Below are 25,881 nucleotides of genomic sequence, written 5' to 3'. Positions count from 1 at the left end.
TTTACAGCGCATTCCCATATCCCCTTGTTCTTCAAGCTATACAAGAGCAGATTGTTTTCGAATCCTATCATTTGAAGGATGCTTTTAGAAAAAAGAATTAAGAAATTTTTATTAGCATGGTACCCTATTATTAAGTCTTATCCCATACCCATACAAAAACAGATTTTATCACCTTGTCTTTCCTCTGCTAGCTTTGCAGAAATGGTTATATTAGAGTTGTTTCCGCATACGTGGATAACAAACGCAGGCGACTTATAATATTAATTATCTCCAGTGTCTTTCTCTTTTCTTTTTCCTTTTTTTTTTTTAATTTTTTTTTATTAGTATTATTATTTTTATTTCGCAGGGTACCCAGTAGCCAGGCGCTGCTAGGTGTAAACTATAAAAATACCGACAAATTTATGTCATATATGTTCTGTGTTAAACTATGCATACAATGCTGTTTTTGGTTATATGCGACATGAAGATTGTATTTTTTGTTCTAAACAGTGTTGGTGACAAATAAAGAGATATTTAAAAAAAAAAAAAATGTGAGTGTATCTAAGGAGATGACTAACCAATTTGGAGGAGTGACCTGTGTCATAGCCCATAGTGCCCAATATAGACAAGTGTGTGGGATTATTAAGAAGCATTTTAAACTTCTTATTGCAGATGACAAACTAATGAATTGTGTAGATAGAGGCATCAGGTGCTCTTTCAGACGTGGCAAGACTATTGGCAACATAATTTCTCCATCAGATCTGCCCCCCGTCCAGTCGAATAAGAGTTCCTGGTTAACCCATGTGGGGATGTTCAAATGTGGGAGAAACAAATGTAAACCTTGTGACTATGCAATATTCTTTAAGACATTTAAATCTGAAGTAACACAGGAATCTTTTGATATAAAACACTGTCTTAACTGTAATTCTACCTATGTCACTTATGTCATCACCTGTATTTTGTGCAATTGGCAATATGTTGGACAAACGACACGTGAAGTGGGGTCTAGACTAAGAGAACACTTTTCAACTATCACTATCGGAAAATCGACTACCCCACTTGTCCAACACTTTGCCCTTTGTCACAATAAAAGCTTAGACTCTTTTAGGTGGCAGGTTATAGATAAAACTGTCCTGCCCAAAAGAGGCGGTGACAAGAATAAGATCTTAAGTAGAAATGAAATGTATTGGATATTTAGGCTTGATACCCGAGTTCCGCTAGGGTTCAACTCAGAATATGACCTCATTAACCATTGGCAGAACTAGATACGGTATACCAGTTCTATGTCCACCAGTTGTCAATCATTAAAGTATGAGTTTGCTCTTTTGAGATACTAACCTTGCCACCTTTGGCTATTCCTCCCCTAGGATATTTTATCTGTAGGTGTCATGGCATCATGTGACTCAGCTCAGGGGATATATCTTTAATCCAATTTATTTTAGAGTCGAGTGTACTTTTTTTGATGATACTTAATTGGCGTTTTGCATGATTGTCTAAATAGTTGAGGGTTGTTGTGTTGTTTATTTGACACGTTTATATCAGGTACATATTACTGCTTGGGATTTGTATCTGTTGCAACTGCTGGGTCTGATCAATGGCTAATCCCTTATGATCTTGCAATCATGGTAAATACTGCTCTGGCATAGTGGTTAGCTTAACTACCTATGATCCTGGGGACCCGGGATCGCTACCCCATAGGTACTTATTAATTATTTGTTATTCATCTAATTATTATTACTGTTTTGACTTGACATCAATCTACAAATATCTCTAATGGAGATACCCCTTTTTACCATTGGGCTACAATTATGATTGTGAGGTATTAGAAATACTACAATATGATTTACTCTCATTATAGCAATAACCATCCTTTATGTAAACAAACTTTTTGTATGATTTCTCCAATATAACATGCTTGGTGTGTTTTTTTTGTGTATTTATTTCTTTTTGCTCTAAACTATGAAATACACTATTGTACTATATAGAGTAACCTGTCTTATCTACAGGTATTTGTACCAAGAAGCTGTAATGCTTTAATATATAGGTAATATCTGTATCTCTTTAAATATATATTTTAAAATATCTATCACACTAAATAGGGGGTCTGTTCCCTTAAGGCTATATTAACAGGCATCATTCAGCTGTGTATACATTGTTCTTAACCAATGGCTGTTTAGGTTAGGGTTTAAGTAGTGTGTTCTCACTATTAAGATTAGCTATGATTACGGCTTTTTAGCTGAAACGCGTAAGCACCTTCTATACAGCTGTTTTTGATCCTTGTTTTTACTGTTGGTGTGGATTATGGACTTTTAATATATTCCTATTGGACACAATAAATGTTAAGTATTATTTAATGGATATTGTTCTGCCTGTCTTTGTTCTTTACACTATTTGTCATAACATAGAATAATTTTAAATAAGGTTAAATTGTGTTTAATTTTTGGGGGTTTATTTAGTAGCCACACTAATGGGCCCAGGGTAAAATTGATATCTAGTATTATTTCTATTTCTGTGATGATCTTTCTCCAGAAGTTTTGAATTGTGTTGCACCACCACCACATGTGAGCCATATTGCTTCCTTTGTGGCCACATCTCCAACAGTGGCCTGATTTATTATGGTATATATATGGGGTAAGGTACCATTTGTGTAGGAGTTTAAAATTAGTTACCAGTAAGGTTAATGAGATTGATGTTTTGGATATGTTTTGTAAAAGGGTTATACTCATTTGAGGTAGAATTATTATTCCCAGGTCGTCTTCCCACTTTTCTAAGTAGGGGGTATGTAGCCGGGTGGGTTGGTAGTCAGAATTTTGTATATTCTTGAGAGAGTATGTGTGAGTAAAGGGGTACGAACGCATACATTTTCGAAATTAGTTAATGGTCTAACCATGTTTCTGGATTGTTCGTGGTGGGTAATAAAATGGTGTACTCGATGATAAATTAACCAATTACGAAAACATGTATATCCCTTGTCTATGAGATCAGATTGTGGTAGTATCATTTCGTTAACAATTAACATATAGATAGAGATGTTTCGTGTAAGAGTATTTGACGGATCAGTTATTGCACTAGTTCCTATCGTGAATTGTCCATTTTCTATTAGCAAAGTTAGGGGAGAGGGATTAGACTAAATGTTGTTGTGTTCATTTAAAATGTGTTCCCACATCTGATAGGTTTCTGTGATCAATGGGGAGTTGTATGGCATTTTTTTTTTTGGTTTCTCTATGTTCCAACACAATCTCCCCAGGTAAGGTGTTTCAGAAATTAAGTGTTCTAATTGCACCCATCTTTTATGGTTATAATGTATGTGCCAGTCCACTATTCATTGTAAGAAGATAGCGTGTCTGTATAGGGTTATGTTAGGTATCCTAAACCGCCTTGTTGTTTGGGGGTTTGCATGATTTTGCTATTGAATCTAGGAGGTTTTCTGTTCCAGACAAAGTCACAAAAGGCTTTTTGTATGCTTGGGATATATTGTTTGGGATCGGTAGTGATTGGAGAATGTATAGTAGTCTGGGAAATATATTCATTTTAAGAACATTTTACCCATCCAATATAATCTTTTTGAGAACCATGACGATAGGTCTCTGATGTTTTTTTTAATCGGTTTTAAAGTTACTTATGTAAATTTCATCTATTGTTGTTGCTAACTTGATACCTAAATAATGTAGCGTGTAAGGACACCATGTAAATGGTGTTAGTTTTTTAACTTTGGTTAGAGTGTGTTCGTCCAGATTAATGTTTAGAACCTCTGATTTTGTTGTGTTTATCTTGAAGTTAGATAGTGAGTTAAAGTTTTGGAATTCTTGCAATAGTGGGGGAATGGAAGATTCTGGGTCTGTAATAGAGAAGAGTATGTCGTCTGCGAAAAGGGACATGACATAAGATTGTGGGCCGATTGTTATTTCTTTAAAGGGACACTAAACGCAATTTTTTTCTTTAATGATTCAGATACAGCATGCAATTTTAAACAACTTTCTAGTTTACTCCTATTATCAATTTTTCTTCGTTCTCTTGCTATCTTTATTTAAAAAGCAGGAATGTGATGCATAGGAGCCGGACCATTTTTGGTTGAGAACCTGGGTTATGCTTGCTTATTGGTGGGTAAATGTCAGCCTCCAATGAGCAAGCGCTATCCATGGTGCTGAACCGAAAATGGGCTGGCTGCTAAGATTTACATTCATCACTCAAATAAAGATAGCAAGAGAACGAAGTAAAATTGATAATAGGAGTAAATTAGAAAGTTGCTTAAAATTGCACGCTCTATCTGAATCATGAAAGGAACATTTTGGGTTCAGTGTCCCTTTAATGAGATGATTTTGTCTAATTTTGGTCGCTATTGTTTCAATGAAACAGGCAAAATGTAGGGGTGAAAGAGCGCATCCCTGGTGGGTTCCATTAGGAAATGTAAAAGATTTTGAAAGGATGCCATTTATTAATAATTTGGCATTGGGGTGTGAATATAGGGAAAATATTCTGGGCAATATTTGAGGACTGAATCCCATATGCATTAAGGTGGATTGTAGGAAATCCCAGTCAACGCGGTCGAAGGCCTTTTCTGCGTCGATAGACAATAGGATTCCTGGGATTCACTTGTCTTGTGCGAATTGAATTAGGTGTAAGGCCCTGATCGTGTTGTCTTTAGCCTCCCGTTTTGGGATAAATCACCTTGATGAAGGCCGATTGTTTTGAATTTGGGGTATATATGGAGACTAGTGTGACCAGTTGGCCATAAAGCAATCCCACTAGGATGATATATCTACCCTCTTTGTCTCTTATGATTTTAATTTCCTTGAATGGGACATTTTTTCTAATTAGGATTTAGGGTGAGAGGCAAAGTAACAGTTGCCATCAGTGTTCCCTCTAAGGACAGTTTTGTGTGCAGCCCAGCAGTGAAACAGTTAACAAGAGAACCATACCTTGCCATCTGCATTGTGTAGTGTTTGCTAATTGCAGGGTGTGGTTACCTAATTAACTGTTTCACTGCTGGGCCGCACACAAAACTGGCCTTAGAGGGAACACTGGTTGCCATATTTGAGTGTGAAGGTTAAGGGTTCTCTGCCTTTGATGAAATGGGTTTCCTGTTGAAATGCTAAGTCTGTTTTGTGTCTGTCGAATTCCCTCAAGGCTTGGGATCTTTTTGATGGTATATTAAGTCCTTTGGAGTTTATTGTTTGGATACTTATGGAATCTATTTTTTTTTGTTTTGTTGATGGTTAGCCATAAGGTGGTAATGTAAGTGTTACTACAAGTGTTGCAATCATATGGTGAATAGCGATATTGAAGTTGCTTGAGTTGGTGTGTGTTGAGTTGTCTTTCAGGAAATATAATATATAATATATAAAACAATAACATTAACTTTGTCAAGAGTGACAAAGGTGAGGAAGCGTTTCCTTCTCTTTGACCCTTGTCAGGGGTGATCTCAATAAATAAATATTTCTATAAATAATATGACCGTACATTCTTGTTTTGTGTTTCATATGTTAGATACGGTCGTGTGTATTTTTTTGTCACCAAGTTGTAATGGCAGCTAAGAGGTATCAAACCAATAAATATAGCTTGGGCATCTATGCTTGATTGCGTTGCTGTTGCCACGTGGAAAACGCAGGCACCCTACTGGCGGGTAAATATTCCATTAGCCGGAATTATAATAATTATTTTGTTTCCACATGTCAGCAGCCAGGTTGATTGTTTATTATACATATTCAATGATGTTATTTTACTTACTAAACATTGTTGAGTAAATGGATATAAAACATTTGTAACTTCAAGTCTCTGAACTCTTCTAACATTATAAACGTAACTATTCATTATGAACTTTATCTCAAACAAATAACTATAGCAAAAACATTTTAAATTTAAAGTTTTGGTATAGCTCTGGATAAGATATTACATCTTTCTAGATAATAGATGTTTATACGACCTTCATATATTGTTGTTGAAGTCTTTAGAAAGAGTGATTTTCCTAGTATGATGTTAGAGTCAATTCACTTGATAGGTGGGTCTTTGGTGTGTCTTTAAGACACTAAATGCCATTGTGAGCGTTGCTGTTTAGGGTAATGTTCTTGAGTTGTGTTCTGGTTTGTAAGTTCCTGTTGCTGTGGTTGTAAAAAAGTTATATTAAGTTCTTTGGAGAGGGTCTCAATGTCGTCGTTATCTTTGTAAACCAGGGTTTTACCATCTCTTTGGATTATGAGGCTAAATGGGAAGCCCCAACAGTATTTGATTTTATTCTCTTGCAGTTTAGAAGTTATGAACTTTTTTCAATTGCGGTTGGGCACAGATCTTGGAATATTTGGAGGTTATGTCCTTGGAAGGATATTGTGCTTTTGGATCTCGCTTGTTTCCAAATAGCTTCTTTTTGTTGATAGGTGGTGAATTTCATAATTATGTCCCGTGGGGGGCTTGCTGGGTTCAGTTTCGCCCGTAAGGCCCTATGTGCTCTTTCTACTGATGTTTCTGCTAGTTTCAGTGAAGGGTCTAGATGCTTAAAAAGCTGAAGGAGATATGTAAGCAGGTTTTCTTGAGTTATATCTTCAAGCACTCCTCTTATCCTGAAGTTGCTGCATCTGCTCCTATTATCAAGGTCCTCAACTTTCAATTGTAGTTCTTGGATAATGGAGTCTTGACAGTTAAGGTGTTGAGTGTTATCACTGACCAGTGAGTTTAGATTTTCTTGACCCTCTTCTAGGTATTTGATACTGGAACCTAGGTCATTTATATTTTTCCATAGGGAGGATACTTCCGATTTTATGAAGACTTTCAGGTCAGTGATATATGTTTTTGATGGGAGAGCAGCTATTGTGTTCTGGACTTGGGATAGTTGGTCAAGAGAGACCTGGGGGAGTACCCTATTGGATTGTGCTGCCATTTTGTCTGTTTGCTTAGCAGGTTCTGGTTCAGAATGTAGGTCTACTTCTGTTGAGTGGAAAAAGAAGCTTACTGGTGGAGTGTTTAATGTTGCCAGTTTTTTAGCAGGTCTGTTTGATTTCCTTGCTGCCATATGCAAGGGGAGAGCAAGCTAATTATACTTGCTTATATAGTGAGATGTCTTCTTATATGTTCAGAGTATTGTGTGCAAATATATGTTAATTTTAGCACCTAGCTGGGTTTAAGAGACTGGTAGGTTGGTCCCTTTGTATCTGTTGCCACTTTAAGACAAACAATGAGCGAAGTTTTCAGCACACTTCTTTATGTTAAGTTGCGTGGAACACTTTTATATGTTGGTTTTCATAAAGGTTAAGTGTAATATTCCTAAGGTTCCATGCTGTTTGCACGTGGGTTAATTTGTGAAAGTGAGCAGTTTAGGTTATAAAGTATTGAGTCGTCTGTTAGAGGAGAATGTTCCAAAAAGGTATAGATTCAGTTGAGATCTAGTTCTGACTGACCCTGCTTAGGGTTTAATATATTTTTAGTGTGGATCACAGCGTGTAAATGTTATGTCCCTTGTAGATCATATTAGTGTACCTTGTTTGGAATGCGATGTGCATTTTGTATATAATGGGCCTTCTGATTTAACTTAGCGTATGCGTAGCAGGCATGTAGAAGGAATCGGCTCTCACCTTATCCGTATTGGTATGATTTGCCGGTGATCGGCATTTAACATCGTTGCAGGATGCTTCAGGTCGCAAGAGTTTGAGCTGTTTTCAACATGGTGTCCGGTCGTCGTCCTCCACAGCTAGTTTTCGGAGCTGTATTTGTGATCGGTCAACGATTTTTCATTCCGGGTTCCTTGAAGGCGTTCTCAGGGTGTTTGGTAGTCGGGTTGGTGACTTTATTCCCTGTTATTTATCGCTGGATGGGACCGACTGAGAAGGAAAGGCCACAGAGCTTCACTGTAGTGAAACCATGTCCATGCACGGCTTCGCCCCGCCTCCTCCTTTCTTGTACGTTTTAACACAATATTATTGTATTTATTTGCTTTCTTTTTATTTTTGTGTATCACATAAGTTGCTTTCTTATTTTGTTGTTTTATAAATGTACAATTCAATTCTAATTAAGGATTTTATGGGGCATTCAGTTTTGAGTTTAATAACCATGTAATTGTTTTTACGTAAAGTTGTGTCAACTATAGAAACCTCCTTCCAATCTTAGCTCTTCTCCAATAAAACCTAGATCCTCTGGCCAACGAAGCAGAATTCACAACTGTTCCGCATATTGCCACGTCGTTAGATCACTGGTCTTCTACAAAGAACACTTAAATATTCAAGCAAACTTTCACATAATTTTTTTGATCTCAACCTTTCGTTTTTAAAAATTCAACACTTCATTTATTTGCACACGCACTTGGATACTTTTTTAATTATATGGACACTTTAATGAACTTTTTGTAAAATTGGAAATTGGATGAATTTTGTTATCTTATTTAGAGCCACAAATTATTCATTTAATAATTATTAATTTTTTTATTAGCACTTATTTTTTTTTTTTTATTTAAATATTTTTATTGGTAAACAATGAAATGAATGTACATATACCAAGGAGACGCAGCTCCAAAACATCAAGACAGAGCTTGGAAAAATAACAGACAATTGGATGCGTCAGAATTGAAATAAACAGTTTCACTTAAAGCAAAATGCTGAGTATATACTTGACTTATCATGCCTTAAACCATGGATGACAAGTCTGAGAATATGGAGGGGAAATCATAATCACTAAAAGTCAAGAAGACCTTTATGTAAGGGGGGGTAGTGGGGGGGGGGGGGGAAGGGGAGAAAGCAGAGAGAGAGAAAGGGTAGTCCAGGTGTGAACGCAAACATACTGAGTGAGTTACAGATATGGGGAAGGTACAGTCAAGGAGCTAAGTGTCCTGGGCAGTTGCGTTGGGTTTCCAGTCTGTGTTGTGAGTCTCCTTCCAATCTGCCCAAATCAGCTCGAATAGGTCAGATTTATTTAATTTGTAAAATATATCCTTTTCCATGGTATATACATAAGCCATATTATTACAGACTACTGGCCAGCTGGGGGGTAGTTCTTTTTTCCAGGAGCATGCTATAGAGTATTTTATAGTCATGAATAGGTAGATGCAGATATACGCATGATGTTTAGGTCGAGAATGTAAATTTAGGTGGAGAAGGGCTGAAGAAAACACCCTGGGGAACCTAATGCCGATACTCTATAGGACCGAAAAACATTTCCGCCATAGAGGTTGAATCACGGGGCACTCCCACCATATATGATGGGCGTTGCCCCTGTGGCCACAGTTTCGTCAGCATTTGGGGGACACCTTCAGGAACATTTTTGCTAACCTAGTGGGTACATAATACCAGTGGGATATAAGTTTAAAATAGGTCTCGTACAACGTTGTGCAATGAATAGCCTTCTGGGTCAGAGAGAAGGCTCGCTCCCACTCCACGGGTGTATTGTGCCTCCCCATCAGCGTTTCCCAGCGGGACAGATGGGCAGGAGTTTCCGGGCTTTGTGACCCGCCTAAAAGCACGTAGTGGGTAGAGAGGGGCCTACACAGCCTATCTCCCCTAGCCCAGATGGACTCCCATAAGTTAATGGCCTATCTAAGGTGGGTTTAAAACCCCAACTGCTTAGGAAACTCTTAATTCTATGATATTCGAAGGATAAATACGAAGGGACATGGGTAGCACCGCTAATTTGGGATAGTTGTTTAAAGGAGTCTCGGGGGGGGGGCGAGGACCAAAGGTCCGATATACGATTAATTCCTAGTTGGGCCCATTTATTAGGGTGAGAGTCTTGAAGACCCAAGAGAAGACCCGCCATGGAAGCGACTGGGGAAGGATGAGGGGCTACATGTGGATGGTGTCGGATTCTATCCCAGAAGTCGAGACATTCACGCACGACAGGGTTGATTAAGGCCAGTTCCCTTCGGCAATGTGGCGGGTCCAGATTAGGTCCCGCAAGGCAATTTGGAATGGCAGCGAGGCCTGTTCAATGGATTTCCATTTAGCATCCGATGACTTTACTCCCCATTGGGAAACATGGGTAAGCATTGCACCTTCATAATACCGTATCACCGACGGGGAAGCTATGCCCCCCGAGGATTTAGGAAGTTGGAGCACTCTATGTGCAACTCTAGGCGGTTTACCCATCCAGATGAATTTGGTGAACCCGCTCTGGAATTAGAGAAGCAAATGTCTGGGTATTTTAATGGGCAGGCAATGGAATAGATACGTCAGCCTGGGGAGGAAAGACATTTTCAACGCCGTGATCCTGCCCAGCCAAGATACATGCTGGAGGTTCCAGTCTTTACGCAAGGAGTGAAGTGAGGTTAAAAGAGGGAGAAAGTTATCTTTAATTATTTGGGGGAGGCTACTAGAAATCCGGACACCTAAGTGTAAAACAGATTGTTCTGTCCAATTAAAATTGTAGTTCTTAGTGAGGGAAACTAATTGCGCACTTGTAAACCCTTGTGTATACACTTGAGTTTTTGATAAGTTTAGCTTGTAGTAAGAGTGGGCACCGAAGGAGGTGAGTATATCTAGGAGTCTGGGAATCCCCTGCTCAGGATGCGACGAGAAGAGGGTGACATCGTCGGCAAATAGTGCAATCTTGTGCGAGGTTCCCGACAGGGTGACACCTTTAATTTGGGGATCAGATCTTATCTGCTCTGCAAGGGGTTCGATCGAAAGGGCGAACAAAAGCGGCGAGAGGGGACACCCCTGCCTGGTGCCATTTGTGATAGAAAAGAGTGGGTAGTGGAAGCCCAGACCGCTCACAGATGCAGTAGGAGTGGAGTAAAGGGCCTGAACAGCCGCTATGAAGTCGGGGGGAATGTGAAATCTCTTGAGGACTGCCCACAGGTATTGCCATCTGACCCGGTCGAACGCCTTTTTGGCATCAAGAGAGATGACCGCAAGCGGCCTATGAAGTTGTGAGGCGAGGGTGAGAATATTAAGGAGTCGCCTCATATTGTCTGGGCCCTCTCGGAGAGGGACGAATCCCACCTGATCCGGGTCAATGAGGGAAGGCAGAAGGTTGGCGAGACGATTGACTAGTATCTTTGAATAGAACTTAATGTCCGTGTTTATCAAAGAGATAGGCCTGTAGCTCGCGCAAAGGGATGGGTCCTTGTCGGGTTTGAGGATGGTGACAATATTGGCTTCTAGAAATTCACTCTTAAAGCAGCCTTCTTTTCTGGCCAAGTTATAAAACTTTAGTAGTAGAGGGGCAAGTTCTTGAGCATAGACCTTATAGAAATGAGCCGGGTAGCCATCTGGGCCAGGGGACTTAAAGGACTTCGCGTTCTTAATAACTCTCAAGACTTCTGGAAGAGAAAAAGGGGAGCTTAAGATGTCTCGTTGTTCCGGGGCAAGCATGGGGAGCGACAAGGTCTTAAGGTAAGTCTCCAGAACCTCCTGAGAAGAGGACTTAGGTGACTCAGCTGTGGCTATATTATGAAGCTTGGCATAATAGTCGGCAAAAGCCTCGCCTATCTGGGATGGAACCCGAAGAAGAGAACCTGAGGACCGTATGGAATGAATCTGGGATGCCCCTAATCTATTCCTAATTTTGTTCCCTAGCAGAGTATCGGCCTTATTGCTTTTATAGTAAAATAAGTGCTTAAGCTTGGTAAGGTTAAGCTGGGTTCTGCGCAGTTCAATCCTGGAAATGTGGTCTTTAAGTTCAATAATTTGGGATGTGGTATTTGCTGTGACTGCACTTCTATTGCGTGCCTCTAGTTGTCTCAACTTGATGTGAGCTTGTGAGAGGGTGAGGCCTGCCTGCTTTCTAAGGTGTGATTGTTTAGTAATAAGGAGACCTCTAATTGTAGCCTTAGCCGCACCCCATAATGTGTTGTCTCTAACAGATAGATTGTCATTAGTTTGAATGAAGTGGGTAATATCTCTGCGAAGTTCCTCTCTAAAGGCTACGTCCTCCAGAATCTGGTGGGGTAACCTCCATTTGGGTCTAATATGAGAAGTGTTAGTAGAAGTTATGTCAGCCTGGACTAGGTCATGGTCAGACCAGGCACAAAGGGATAATTTGGCCATCTTAATCAAATCAAGGGAGTCAGCTATGGAGAAGATGTAATCTAGTCTCGAGTATAGTTGTGGGGGTGCGAGAAATGGGTATAGTCATGGTCGCGTGGGTGTAGGGCTCTCCAGATGTCATACAGGCCAGACATTATTTGTCGGAAACTGTGTGAAAGTTGTTTAGCTGGGGAGGGTGTTAGATCTGAAGACCTGGATCTTCTGTCTATTGAGTGGTCCCAGACCATGTTAAAGTCCCCAGCTATGAGGACCCTCCCCTGCTGGACCTGGGAGAGGACATGGAGAATATGTTTAAGGTATCTTGACTGATTGGAGTTCGGGAGATATATGGACACTAGAGTGTAAGTGACATGATTCAGTTGACAAATAAATATAACATATCTCGTCTGAGGGTCCCTGATAGCTTGCACAAGTTCGAAGGCCAGACGCTTGTGTAACAATATTGCTACTCCTCTGGCTTTTTTACCATAAGAGGCAGTTTCAATATGGGTATAGGACTTGGAGATGAGCCTAAGAGGCTCCTTGTCCAGCCAGTGGGTCTCCTGCAGGAATACCACATCTGGGTTATGATGTTTCAATGACCTAAGTAACAGGCTACGTTTATGGGGAGAATTAAGACCTCTAACATTGTGTGTCAGAAGCCTAAGAGTGGACATAGTCGGTGTGAAGAGTGGGGGTGTAGAGCCCTATGAAGTATCTAGACTGTGTCGTGAGTGGGCGGAAGGGTGAAGGGAATAGAGCTGGGAGGTGAAGGGGGAGGAAGGGGCACTAAGAGGAGTGCCCAGAAGTGTGGTGGAAATAGTCCACCTCAAAGAGTCCTGGAGTGGACTTCTATGTGGGGGCGGAGCAGTTGAGGAAATTAAACTAAGGTACACAAAGTTAAGAGCATCATCAACAGCAGCCCGGCTCTGCGACAAATAAGTACCAAAATACAAACTAACAGTGAAAGAGTAATAAGTAATTTGTTGGAGAACAGTAAAATAATAATCAGCAGAACAAACTTGAAAAAAACAAATTCAACAGGTATTGCAAACATAATTCTAGTGAACATGAGAACATAGGTCCACCGAGTAGCTATGAATTGGTGATAAAATTAGTCCCATACATAAGTTGAAGAGAACGAGCCCAAGGGTTTAAGTGATGGCTGTGGGTTGAGGCAGTTTTGACCTTTTAGCTCTGTGTTCATTGACAGTCCACTCTGGTGCGGAAGCGCGCAACTTAGGGTAGGGAGGGTCCTGTTGGGGAGGGGGCTCTGGTCTAAGACCCCAGTTGGTGAGGAGAGCTAGGCCCTGGGCCAAAGTTGCGGCCACAAAGGTTTGATTGTCCTTGGTGATGATAAGGCGAGTTGGGTACCCCCATCTGTACTTGATATTATTTTTCCGGAGAGTGACAGTGACAGATTGATAGTGGCATCTCTGTTGGAGGGTGTGAGCTTAGAGATCAGGGAGGAGCTGGATGTATTTAAATTTCTCGCTGAGAGACGGCTTCTTGAAGGCTGCTTGCATCAGCCTATCCTTGTATAGAAAACTGTGGAAGCACACTATTACATCCCGCGGTTTGTCTTGAGCACGTTTCTAGAGCGCAGTGCCCTGTGTGCACACTCCATGGTGGTGGTCAAGAACTCCGGGCTGCCAATCAAAGTATGAAACAGTTCCCTCAAGAAGTCCTGCAGCTCAGATGGCGCAATCGATTCCGGGATTCCATGGAATCTGATGTTATTGCACCTGGATCTGTCCTCTACATCTGCCACCTTGAGTTCCAATTGAGAGATTTGGTCAGCCAGGCTTTCTAAGTAGGCTAAGAGGTTAGATTGATCCACCACTATGTCGTCTTGCTTCCGTTCCAGGGCATCCACTCTCTCCCCAATTTCCGAGATCTCTTTTTTGAGCTCTGCTGAACTTCGCTGAATTTCCTGCGTAATGAATTTAGTCTACGAGGCTAACAATTTGTTTAGAGATTTCTCGGTGATGTAATGTTGTGAGGCAGACGCTGATTGAATACTAGATTGGGACTCCTCGTCTTGCGAGTCAGGGTCACTTAACTCTCCTTGGGGTTCCATGTCTGGGTCCTTAGATTGTTGTGAGAAGTGGTCGTAGACTGTCTTCTTAGATTTCGATGCTGATTTAAGAGGCTTCCTACCTAAGTGCGGCATGTTGCAAGGGCTAAATGTTGACAAAGCACCCCAAAACAAGTGTACTTAAGGTAGATTTGCAAGGGACTGTATAATTCTGCTGAAAAAAAAAAAGGATTAGTGAATCATATGGAAAAGTCAAGCATTACTCTTGGTACTGCAGAGCGGGGCTGATTACCATACAAATTGTAGCAATCACATGTTAAATGCAAACACTCAAATACAATAGATCAATTCTGGTCCCTCACCTCAGGGAAATTGGGGATACGACCCGAAGGAAGGGGAAAGGAAATTGGAAGTGACCCAGCCGGACAAGCCGAGTGGGAGCGGGAAGGTGAGGGAATGGAAAGCAGTGGCAGAAAAGTCGAGCAGACAAACTGAGAATACGGTAAATACCAATACAATATTATTCCTGGCAGGTCTCTAAGGGTATAGCTCTGTAGTGTCCTATTGCCTAAATGTAAACTTAAGCTGAATTGTTCTCATGGGTGTACAGTGAGGAATGTCTAATAAATCTAATTAGACCCAGTATCCCGTACTAATTATGTGCAGGGCTGATATGAAGCATGCACACTATAGTCTGAGTGCAGGCAGTAAATACCAATACAGAATTATTCAGGGCTAGGCTTTAGTGGCGAAGCTTTATAGTGTATTATGCCTAGATGTAAGCTTGGTAAGACTCGTTCCCGTGAATGTGTAGAGAGGAATGTATATAAAGCCTGATCTAGTCTGACAGCGTGGTCTAGGTCTATACTGGGCTAATGCAGGATATGAAATCTATTGCCCAAGTCCACATCTAGGTCAGTGTGCTCCACAGTAATAGTAATAATGAGGGTTGTGTATCAGAGTTAAACTGAATCAGTATCAGAGTGAAACTGAATCAGAAGTGTTATGGAGTGGTGTGCTAGACTTATGCGGTGTGTGCACCATAAGATAGAACCTGTAAAATGAAAAAGCAGATTAGATCAACAACACTACACCCTGAAAATGAAGTTCAGGGACACCTGAGCTGACGCAGAAGCTGTGACGTAAAGCTACTCAGCCTAAGAAACCACTTAGCCTGACTAAGAGATACAGTCAATAAACAGTTCTATATGTGCTACAGGCTGTAATTTGAAGTTGCAAATTAGTTCTAGTAATGTCCATACAACTGTTATACTATACAGTGGTGAAGAGTGTCCACGGATGGGATGCGGTGGGACTATGTAAGCTTTATAACTTTATGTTCAGGCCGCAGTGAGGCATAGACTGGTGTAGTTGCAAAGTATAGGAGCAATAATGCAATTGTGTGACCAGGTTGAGAAATTAACATTTAGAGATGTCTTAAGGGATAAGAACTCTGTAGTAAGAACATGCAGTGGGATAGTCTGCAAGATGGGCAAATGTCACTTAGTAAATGAGCAGTATGGATCCCTCAACATTGTACTGGCAGTTCAAACACTCACGTTGCCTGAGCTGTGATAGGGTAGAGAGGGGGTGTTTGCAACCGGCTGTTGAAGTTAACCCTTATGTATTACTCTATGAAAGGCCAGATAGGGAGAACAATTGCTAAGGAAGCAGACAAACTGGAGTATACAGTATCTAATGTCCCTGAGGTACAAACGTGCGTCCCAGCTTAAGATAGTATGAAGCCTGGGGGCCAAACATTTATCCCCTGCATGTGGGGTACTGATAAAGGGGGATGTCAGTGACCTAGGTATCCCACGTGGCAGTAAGGTAGATTGTACGTGACTCACCCGGCCTGTCCTAGTGGGAATGTATATGGAGGTGCCCTTCTGTGTCTCGGCTCACCTTACCGGGGAATCTGCTTGTCCCCTAGAAGCTGAACTGGATGCTGGACCTTGTAGATAAGCCCAACACTTGAAGGCCTCAGGTCCTGCTGGCGGCCCCCTCACTGCGCTGTCAAGATGGCAGCGGTTCGCGCCAAAAAGCCCAACAGGCCCAGGATAGAAAGTCTCACCTCTGAGCTACTAAACAGTAGCAGATGGAAGTTACCGGCAATCCTCTCATACCCTCTGCTTCTCCTCTGCTGGCTGCGTGGAAGGTGCGAGGTGGCTGTGTGTTCCGGTTGGAACCTGATTGCTGCGTGAAGCTTGTGGCCGGTGCAAAAGGTCCTCCGGTTCCTCAACCCTGCTGGTGCGGCTTAATTCTTCAGCTCCGGAGCGGATCCCCGACCCTCCGGAGCCTGCTGCAGGGCGCCTCAGGTACTTTGCTAGAGCCTTAACTCCTTATGCAGCTGAGGCGGTCTCAGAGTTCTCTCAGCACTTGAAAAGGAAGGTTCTCTGTAGTGTGCGATGTCTTCGTCTTGCTAAGGGGCACCAGGCAGGGTAATGGCGTGTCGGCTCAGCAAGCGTGTGGTCAGTAGGTACTCCGGAGCGGATCCCCGACCCTCCGGAGTAGAATGCAATAAAGGGACAGGCTTCGGCTAGGAGCTGTTAAATGTAGTAGTTAGGCCTCCGGAGCGGAGCCCCGACCCTCCAGACGATATGGTCTCACTCAGCCTTTCACCAGCCGGGATGTTTTGAGGCAAGGGCTTAATATAAAAGTGCAGGATCGCAGGAATAGGTCCCTGTTCTTCAGTGCCCTGTTTGCAAGAAAGTATAAACTCCCAAAGCTCTCTTATTTATTAAAAACTAATAAAAGTTGTGCTATCTAATGAGGAGCTCCTGAAAGCACGTCTTCTCTCTCCTGCGGTTAACTCCGCCCCCCTATTAGCACTTTTATAGATTGAACTTGACTATTAATTTGTACTTAATTGTTTTGTCACGATATTTGGTGCACCCTCATTTTATCCATATTGGTTTGAGTTTATCATATATTTTTTTCTGTTCCGCATATTGCAGGATTACCTTTGTGCCTCTCACAGCTTTCCCTTTGGGGTGACATGTCCCTGTTTCTAAAATGAATCCACATACTTTACAGACTCTCCTAGTCCGGATGGTGCCCAGTATCTGCACAATCTCACCCATGACACGGCCAATCGAGCCAAGGAAAAGTTAGGAGGCATGGCAATGACCCACAAAACATAGCAACGGAACTGTTCATTATCATGTTTATACCTTTATTAGGCAACCATAACACAGACTAAACGTTTCATTAACTTTAGTAGATTTTTAAAATGGTAGTAAATGATTTTCTATTCTGACTCATGGCACAACTGGTCAATGGCCCAGATCAGAGGAGCTTCAGCAGAGAGCCATATTGCTTCACCCATTACAGATGCACTTCTCACCATGAGAAGGCAAACCCATAGCTACCACCTACTGTGTGTGGCTACTCTCATCAGTCTGGTCATCACTCATTCCCCTCTCTGTTAACTTGCTGGACCATGACCAACTGCCATGGCTAGAATGTCATAGCTCCAAACTATTAGGGGCACTGGGATAAGGAAGCAGCACAAAAAACAACACTCAAACTTATGGAGCTAGATTAACTAAACATACAACAGCCAAGATGAATTATTAGCAATCCCAGCAATGCTGCTATTGTCATGGCTGACATCTACAGCATAAATACCAAGCACACAACAAATGGAAGACAAGGTAGTGAATCAGGAAGCCAGCAGGACTGATCCTGAATGACATCCTGTAAATAGTGATGTCGCGAACATAAAACTTTCTGCTCGCGAACGGCGAACGCGAACTTCCGCAAATGTTCGCGAACCGGGCGAACCGCCATAGACTTCAATAGGCAGGCGAATTTTAAAACCCACAGGGACTCTTTCTGGCCACAATAGTGATGGAAAAGTTGTTTCAAGGGGACTGTGGCATGCCGGAGGGGGATCCATGGCAAAACTCCCATGCAAAATTACATAGTTGATGCAGAGTCTGGTTTTAATCCATAAAGGGCATAAATCACCTAACATTCCTAAATTGTTTGGAATAACGTGCTTTAAAACATCAGGTATGATGTTGTATCGATCAGGTAGTGTAAGGGTTATGCCCGCTTCACAGTGCGCAGTGTAGGTGATATACCTGCCCTGACCATGCTTTGCAGACCAGGTATCAGTGGTCAGATGGACCCTTGCCCCAACACTGTGTGCCAGACATGCCATTACTTCCTTTTGCACAATCGAGTACAGGTTGGGGATTGCCTTTTGTGCAAAGAAATTTCGGCCGGGTACCTTCCACTGCGGTGTCCCAATAGCTACAAATTTTTGGAACGCCTCAGACTCCACCAGCTTGTATGGTAAAAGCTGGCGGGCTAAGAGTTCAGACAAGCCAGCTGTCAAATGCCGGGCAAGGGGGTGACTTTGTGACATTGGCTTCTTACGCTCAAACATGTCCTTGACAGACACCTGACTGTGGGCAGATGAGCAGGAACTGCTCAAGGCGAGAGACGGAGTGGCGGATGGTTGAGAGGGGGCAAGGATTACAGCAGTGGTTGACGTGGCTGAAGATGCTGGACCAGGAGGAGGATAGCGGCTTTGAGTTTGTGTGCTGCTTGTACTCATGTGTTGATCCCATAGGCGTTTGTGATGTGCGATCATGTGCCTTCGCAAAGCAGTTGTACCTAGGTGGGTGTTGAACTTCCCATGACTCTTCTTTTGGCACAGGTTGCAAATGGCATCGCTGTTGTCAGAGGCAGACACACAAAAAAATGCCACACTGCTGAGCTCTGCGATGACTGCATTCTGGTGGTGGCAACAGCATGCGTTGATTGGCGTGCTGTCTGGCTGACCCCGGGTGCCGATGCATGCTGTCTGACTGTGCCACTAGCTCCTTGCGACGACCTCCCCCTGCTTCCAACTCGTCTCCTCCTCCTCTCTGTCTCCCCATCTGAACTTTCCCCCTGTTCTTCTTCTCTTCTAGCGGGCACCCACATGACATCCACGGACGCATCGTCATCATCAACCGCTTCACTTGTATCTGACAACTCAGCAAAGGAAGCAGCAGCGGGTACAACATCATCATCATCACACCGTACGTCCATGTGTGTAATGCTGCCTGACTGAGACATATCCCTGTTATCTACATCCTCTGGCAATAATGGTTGCGCATCACTCATTTCTTCCAACTGATGTGTAAATAACTCCTCTGACAGATCAAGTGAAGCGGCTGTGGTGCTAGTCTTGGTGGTGGCGGCAGGCGGGCGAGTGGTAACTTGAGAGGTGCCCGAAGCTAAGCTGGAGGAGGATGGTGCGTCAAGGTTCCGAGCGGAAGCTGTAGAAGATTGGGTGTCCTGTGTTAGCCAGTCAACTATGTCCTCAGAACTTTTCGAGTTCAGGGTACGTAGCCTCTGAACACTGAGCATTATTCTAGGGCCAAAGGCAATCACAGCACCACGACCACGATGGCCCCTGCGGGGTGGCCTGACTCTGCCTGTCATTTTTTTTTCGATTAGTGGTACTATGCGTGCAAGATACTGTGACAACAGATATGAGTAGCACTGTGCACTGGCAGAAGATGGCAGAGTAGACGCTGTAGGCCTGATACACACGCTTGCAGACAACTAACTGCTATTCAATCTATTACAGTCAAAATTGTATTTTTTTTTTAAATGTACACTACTGTTACACCAGATATGAGTTGCACTGGGGTGACACTGTGCCCTGGCAGGCCCTGAAACGCACACGTGTGAAGGAAACTGACTGCTATTATTTCACAGTCAAATTTCTAGTTTTTTTTTAACCCCTTAAGGACCAAGGCCATTTTTCAATTTCTTTCCCTTAAAGGAACATTCCGGTCAAAATTTAAATGCACATAGATGAATTACATCTTTGAATAGAAACAAATTTGCAATATAGATGTATTGGCAAAAATTATTCTAGTAAAAGTTATCACTGTTTTAGCACAACATTTTCTCTGCATGTGCACGTGAAGTATAAATAGATATTCTCACAGCACCGGCAATTTAAATACTGCAGTTGTTTAGATCATCAGTGGGGCTTGTATCATGTCAGCACTTAACAAATTGAGTCATTACCAGATGTTAAAAGCACCTTAGGCTCTCTGAGCAAGTGCTGTGTTTAAAATGCTGGTGCACGGAGCATACTTAAATACACTTTTGAAACAGCTATAGCTTTTATTAGAAGCATTTTTGCTAATGCATATATATTACAAAAATGCTTCTATTCAAAACTACAATGAATCCATGTAAAGTAAATTTTTGGCTGGAATGTCCCTTTAAGGACCAGGGCTATTTTTACATTTCTGCGGTGTTTGTGTTTAGCTGTAATTTTCCTCTTACTCATTTACTGTACCCACACATATTATATACCGTTTTTCTCTCCACTAAATGGACTTTCTAAAGATACCATTATTTTCATCATATCTTATAATTTATTATTAAAAATATTATAAAATATGAGAAAAAAATGGAAAAAACACACTTTTTCTAACTTTGACCCCCAAAATCTGTTACACATCTACAACCACCAAAAAACAACCATGCTAAATATTTTCTAAATTTTGTCCTGAGTTTAGAAATACCCAATGTTAACATGTTCTTTGCTTTTTTTGCAAATTATAGGGAAATAAATACAAGAAGCACTTTGCTATTTCAAAACCACTTTTTTTTCAAAATGAGCGCTAGTTACATTGGAACCCTGATATCTGTCAGGAATACCTGAATATCCCTTGACATGTAAATATTTTTTTTTAGAAGACATCCAAAAGTATTGATCTATGCCCATTTTGGTATATTTCATGCCACCATTTCACCGCCAAATGCGATCAAATAAAAAAAAATTGTTCACTTTTTCACAAACTTTAGGTTTCTCACAGAAATTCTTTACAAACAACTTATGCAATTATGGCATAAATGGTTGTAAATGCTTCTCTGGGATCCCCTTTGTTCAGAAATAGCAGACTTATATGGCTTTGGCATTGCTTTTTGGTAATTAGAAGGCTGCTAAATGCCACTGCACACCACATGTGTTTTATGCCCAGCAGTGAAGGGGTTAATTAGGGAGCATGTAGGGAGCTTGTAGAGTTAATTTTAGCTTAAGTGTAGTGTAGTAGACAACCCAAAGTATTGATCTAGGCCCATTTTGGTATATTTAATGCCACCATTTCACCGCCAAATGCGATCAAATTTAAAAAAAACTTAAATTTTTTCGCAATTTTAGGTTTCTCACTGAAATTATTTACAAACAGCTTGTGCAATTATGGCACAAATGGTTGTAAATGCTTCTCTGGGATCCCCTTTCTTCAGAAATAGCAGACATATATGACTTTGGCGTTGCTTTCTGGTAATTAGAAGGCCGCTAAATGCTGCTGTGCATCACACGTGTATTATGGCTAGCAGTGAAGGGGTTAATTAGGTAGTTTGTAGGGAGCTTGCAGGGTTAATTTTAGCTTTAGTGTAGAGATCAGCCTCCCACCTGACACATCAGACTCCCTGATCCCTCCCAAACAGCTCCCTTCCCTCCCCCACCGCACAATTGTCCCCGCCATCTTAAGTACTGGCAGAAAGTCTGCCAGTACTAAAATAAAAGGTTTTTAAATTTTTTTTATAGCATATTTACATATGCTGTGGTGTAGCATCCCCCCTTAGCCCCCAACCTCCCTGATCCCCCCCAAAACAGCTCTCTAACCCTCCCCATCTGCCTTATTGGCGGCCATCTTTGGTACTGGCAGCTGTCTGCCAGTACCCAGTTTGCAAAAAAAAATTGTTTTTTCTTTTTTTCCTGTAGTGTAGCTTCCCCCCCCCCCACAGACCAACCCCCACCACCTGCCACACCAGATATGAGTGGTGGCACTGGGCAAGTGGGCACAGTATATGCTGTGAGCCTGACACACACGCTGGCAGGCAGGCAACTGCAATTAGATTACACAGGAAGAAAAAAAAAAAGTAGACTGATGTTCTAGCCCTAAAAAGGGCTTTTTGGGGTGCTGTCCTTACAGCAGAGATCAGATGAGTCCTTCAGGACTGTAATGGACACTGAATACACTAGCCTAGCTATCGATTTCCCTATTAAATCAGCAGCAGCTACACTGTCCCTCCTTTCACTAAGAATACAGCTTCCGAATGAATCTAAAATGAATGCTGTCCAGGAGCTGGGAGGGTCTGGGAGGGAGGGTCTGCTGCTGATTGGCTGGAATGTGTCTGCTGACTGTGAGGTACAGGGTCAAAGTTTACTCAATGATAACGAATAGGGGGCGGACCGAACATCGCATATGTTCACCCGCCGCGGCGAACGCGAACAAGCTATGTTCACCGGGAACTATTCGCCGGCGAACTATTCGCGACATCACTACTGCTGTAAAACAAGGGGCCCAGCATAACACTCTGCAATTTAAAGATCATAAGATATTGGGGCCTAGTTATCAAGCCGTCAACCTCAAATACGCTGGAATTCCGCAGCGTATTTGTGGCGAGGCTGATACGCCTTAGTTATCAAAGGCTCGAGACCGGCTAAAGTAGAATTTTGTGACGTAAGCTTCGATCCGCCGGACTCAGTCCGACACAGATCGATTCTTACGTCACTCCAGATGTTCCGCACACAAGTGCGGCACATTCTCACTACTTTTGCTAGTTATCAAAAAACTAGCAGGTACGCTCGGCACTTTTACGGCCCAGCGTACCTGGTTTTCAAACCGCCACCCCTGGAGGCGGCGGATCCCATAGGAATCAATGGGAGTCTGACCATAGCGAAAGTACAAGTTCGCTGATGACAGACATCCCATTCATTCCTATGGGAGCTGTCTACACCTAACACCCTAACATGTACCCCGAGTCTAAACACCACTAATCTGGCCCCCTACACCGCTGCAACTAAATAAAGTTATTACCCCCTAAACCGCCGCTCCCGGAGCCCACCGCAAGCTACTCTATACATATTAACCCCTAAACCGCCGCTCCTGGAGCCCACCGCAAGCTACTCTATACATATTAACCCCTAAACCGCTGCTCCCGGAGCCCACCGCAACTATAATAAATGTATTAACCCCTATCCTGCCCCCCCTACACCGTCGCCACCTATAATAAATGTAATAACCCATAATCTGCCCCCCCTACACCGTCGCCACCTATAATAAATTTATTAACCCCTATCCTGCCCCCCACTACACCGCCGCCACTGTAATAAAATTATTAACCCCTAAACCTAAGTCTAACCCTAACCCTAACGCCCCCCTAACTTAAATATTAATTAAATAAATCTAAATAAATTAACTCTTATTAACTAAATGAATCCTATTTAAAACTAAATACTTACCTTTAAAATATACCTTAATATAGCTACAATATAAATAATAATTATATTGTAGCTATCTTAGGATTTATTTTTATTTTACAGGCACCTTTCAATTTATTTTAACTAGGTACAATAGCTATTAAATAGTTATTAACTATTTAATAGCGTACCTAGCTAAAATAAAGAGAAATTTACCTGTAAAATAAAAACTAACCTAAGTTACAATTACACCTAACACTACACTATACTTTAATAAATTATTCCTATTTAAAACTAAATACTTACCTGTAAAATAAACCCTAAGATAGCTACAATATAAATAATAATTATATTGTAGCTATCTTAGGATTTATCTTTATTTTACAGGTAACTTGGTATTTATTTTAGCTAGTTAGAATAGTTATTAAATAGTTATTAACTATTTAATAACTACCTAGCTAAAAGAAATACAAAATTACCTGTAAAATAAATCCTAACTTAAGTTACAATTAAACCTAATACTACACTATCATTAAATTAATTAAATAAACTACCTACAAATAACTACAATTAAATACAATTACATAAACTAACTAAAGTACAATAAAGAAAAAAAGCTAAGTTACAAAAAATAAAAAAATAAGTTACAAACATGTTAAAAATATTACAACAATTTTAAGCTACTTACACCTAATCTAAGCCCCCTAATAAAATAACAAACCCCCCAAAATACAAAAATGCCCTACCCTATTCTAAATTAAATAAACTTCAAAGCTCTTTTACCTTACCAGTCCTTAAAAGGGCCATTTGTGGGGGCATGCCCCAAAGAAAACAGCTCTTTTGCCTGTAAAAGAAAAATACAACCCCCCCCAACATTAAAACCCACCACCCACATACCCCTAATCTAACCCAAACCCCCCTTACAAAAACCTAACACTAATCCCCTGAAGATCATCCTACCTTGTCTTCACTCAGCCGAGCAGCGATGGAACCGAAGTGGACATCCGGAGCGGAAGAAGTTAATCCTCCAAGCGGCGCTGAAGAAATCTTCCATCCGATGAAGTCATCATCCAGGCGGCGCTGAAGAAAAGTCTTCGATCCGGTCGATGTCATCTTCAAAGAGGCGCTGAAGAGGTCTTCTATCCGGGCGATGTCATCTTCCAAGCCGGGTCTTGAATCTTCCTTCCGCCGACGCGGAACCTCCTTCTTCACCGACGGACTACGACGAATGAAGGCTCCTTTAAGGGACGTCATCCAAGATGGCGTCCCCTCAATTCCGATTGGCTGATAGGATTCTATCAGCCAATCGGAATTAAGGTAGGAAAAATCTGATTGGCTGATGGAATCAGCCAATCAGATTGAGCTCGCATTCTATTGGCTGTTCCGATCAGCCAATAGAATGCGAGCTCAATCTGATTGGCTGATTGGATCAGCCAATCGGATTGAACTTGAATCTGATTGGCTGATTCCATCAGCCAATCAGAATTTTCCTACCTTAATTCCGATTGGCTGATAGAATCCTATCAGCCAATCGGAATTGAGGGGACGCCATCTTGGATGACGTCCCTTAAAGGAGCCTTCATTCGTCGTAGTCCGTCGGTGAAGAAGGAGGTTCCGCGTCGGCGGAAGGAAGATTCAAGACCCGGCTTGGAAGATGACTTCGCCCGGATAGAAGACCTCTTCAGCGCCTCTTTGAAGATGACATCGGCCGGATCGAAGACTTTTCTTCAGCGCCGCCTGGATGATGACTTCATCGGATGGAAGATTTCTTCAGTTCCGCTTGGAGGATTAACTTCTTCCGCTCTGGATGTCCACTTCGGTTCCATCGCTGCTCGGCTGAGTGAAGACAAAGTAGGATGATCTTCAGGGGATTAGTGTTAGGTTTTTGTAAGGGGGGTTTGGGTTAGATTAGGGGTATGTGGGTGGTGGGTTTTAATGTTGGGGGGGGTTGTATTTTTCTTTTACAGGCAAAAGAGCTGTTTTCTTTGGGGCATGCCCCCACAAATGGCCCTTTTAAGGGCTGGTAAGGTAAAAGAGCTTTGAAGTTTATTTAATTTAGAATAGGGTAGGGCATTTTTTTTATTTTGGGGGGTTTGTTATTTTATTAGGGGGCTTAGATTAGGTGTAAGTAGCTTAAAATTGTTGTAATATTTTTAACATGTTTGTAACTTATTTTTTTATTTTTTGTAACTTAGCTTTTTTTATTTTTTGTACTTTAGTTAGTTTATGTAATTGTATTTAATTGTAGTTATTTGTAGGTAGTTTATTTAATTAATTTAATGATAGTGTAGTATTAGGTTTAATTGTAACTTAGGTTAGGATTTATTTTACAGGTAATTTTGTATTTCTTTTAGCTAGGTAGTTATTAAATAGTTAATAACTATTTAATAACTATTCTAACTAGCTAAAATAAATACAAAGTTACCTGTAAAATAAATATAAATCCTAAGATAGCTCCAATATAATTATTATTTATATTGTAGCTATATTAGGGTTTATTTTACAGGTAAGTATTTAGTTTTAAATAGGAATAATTTATTAAAGTATAGTGTAGTGTTAGGTGTAATTGTAACTTAGTTCAGGATTTATTTTACAGGTAAATTTCAGTTTATTTTAGCTAGGTAAGCTATTAAACAGTTAATAACTATTTAATAGCTATTGTACCTAGTTAAAATAAATTGAAAGGTACC

This window comes from Bombina bombina, chromosome 6, assembly GCF_027579735.1.
Source record: "Bombina bombina isolate aBomBom1 chromosome 6, aBomBom1.pri, whole genome shotgun sequence".
In the NCBI taxonomy this organism is placed as follows: Eukaryota; Metazoa; Chordata; class Amphibia; order Anura; family Bombinatoridae; genus Bombina; species Bombina bombina.
This window is presented reverse-complemented; position numbering follows the sequence as displayed.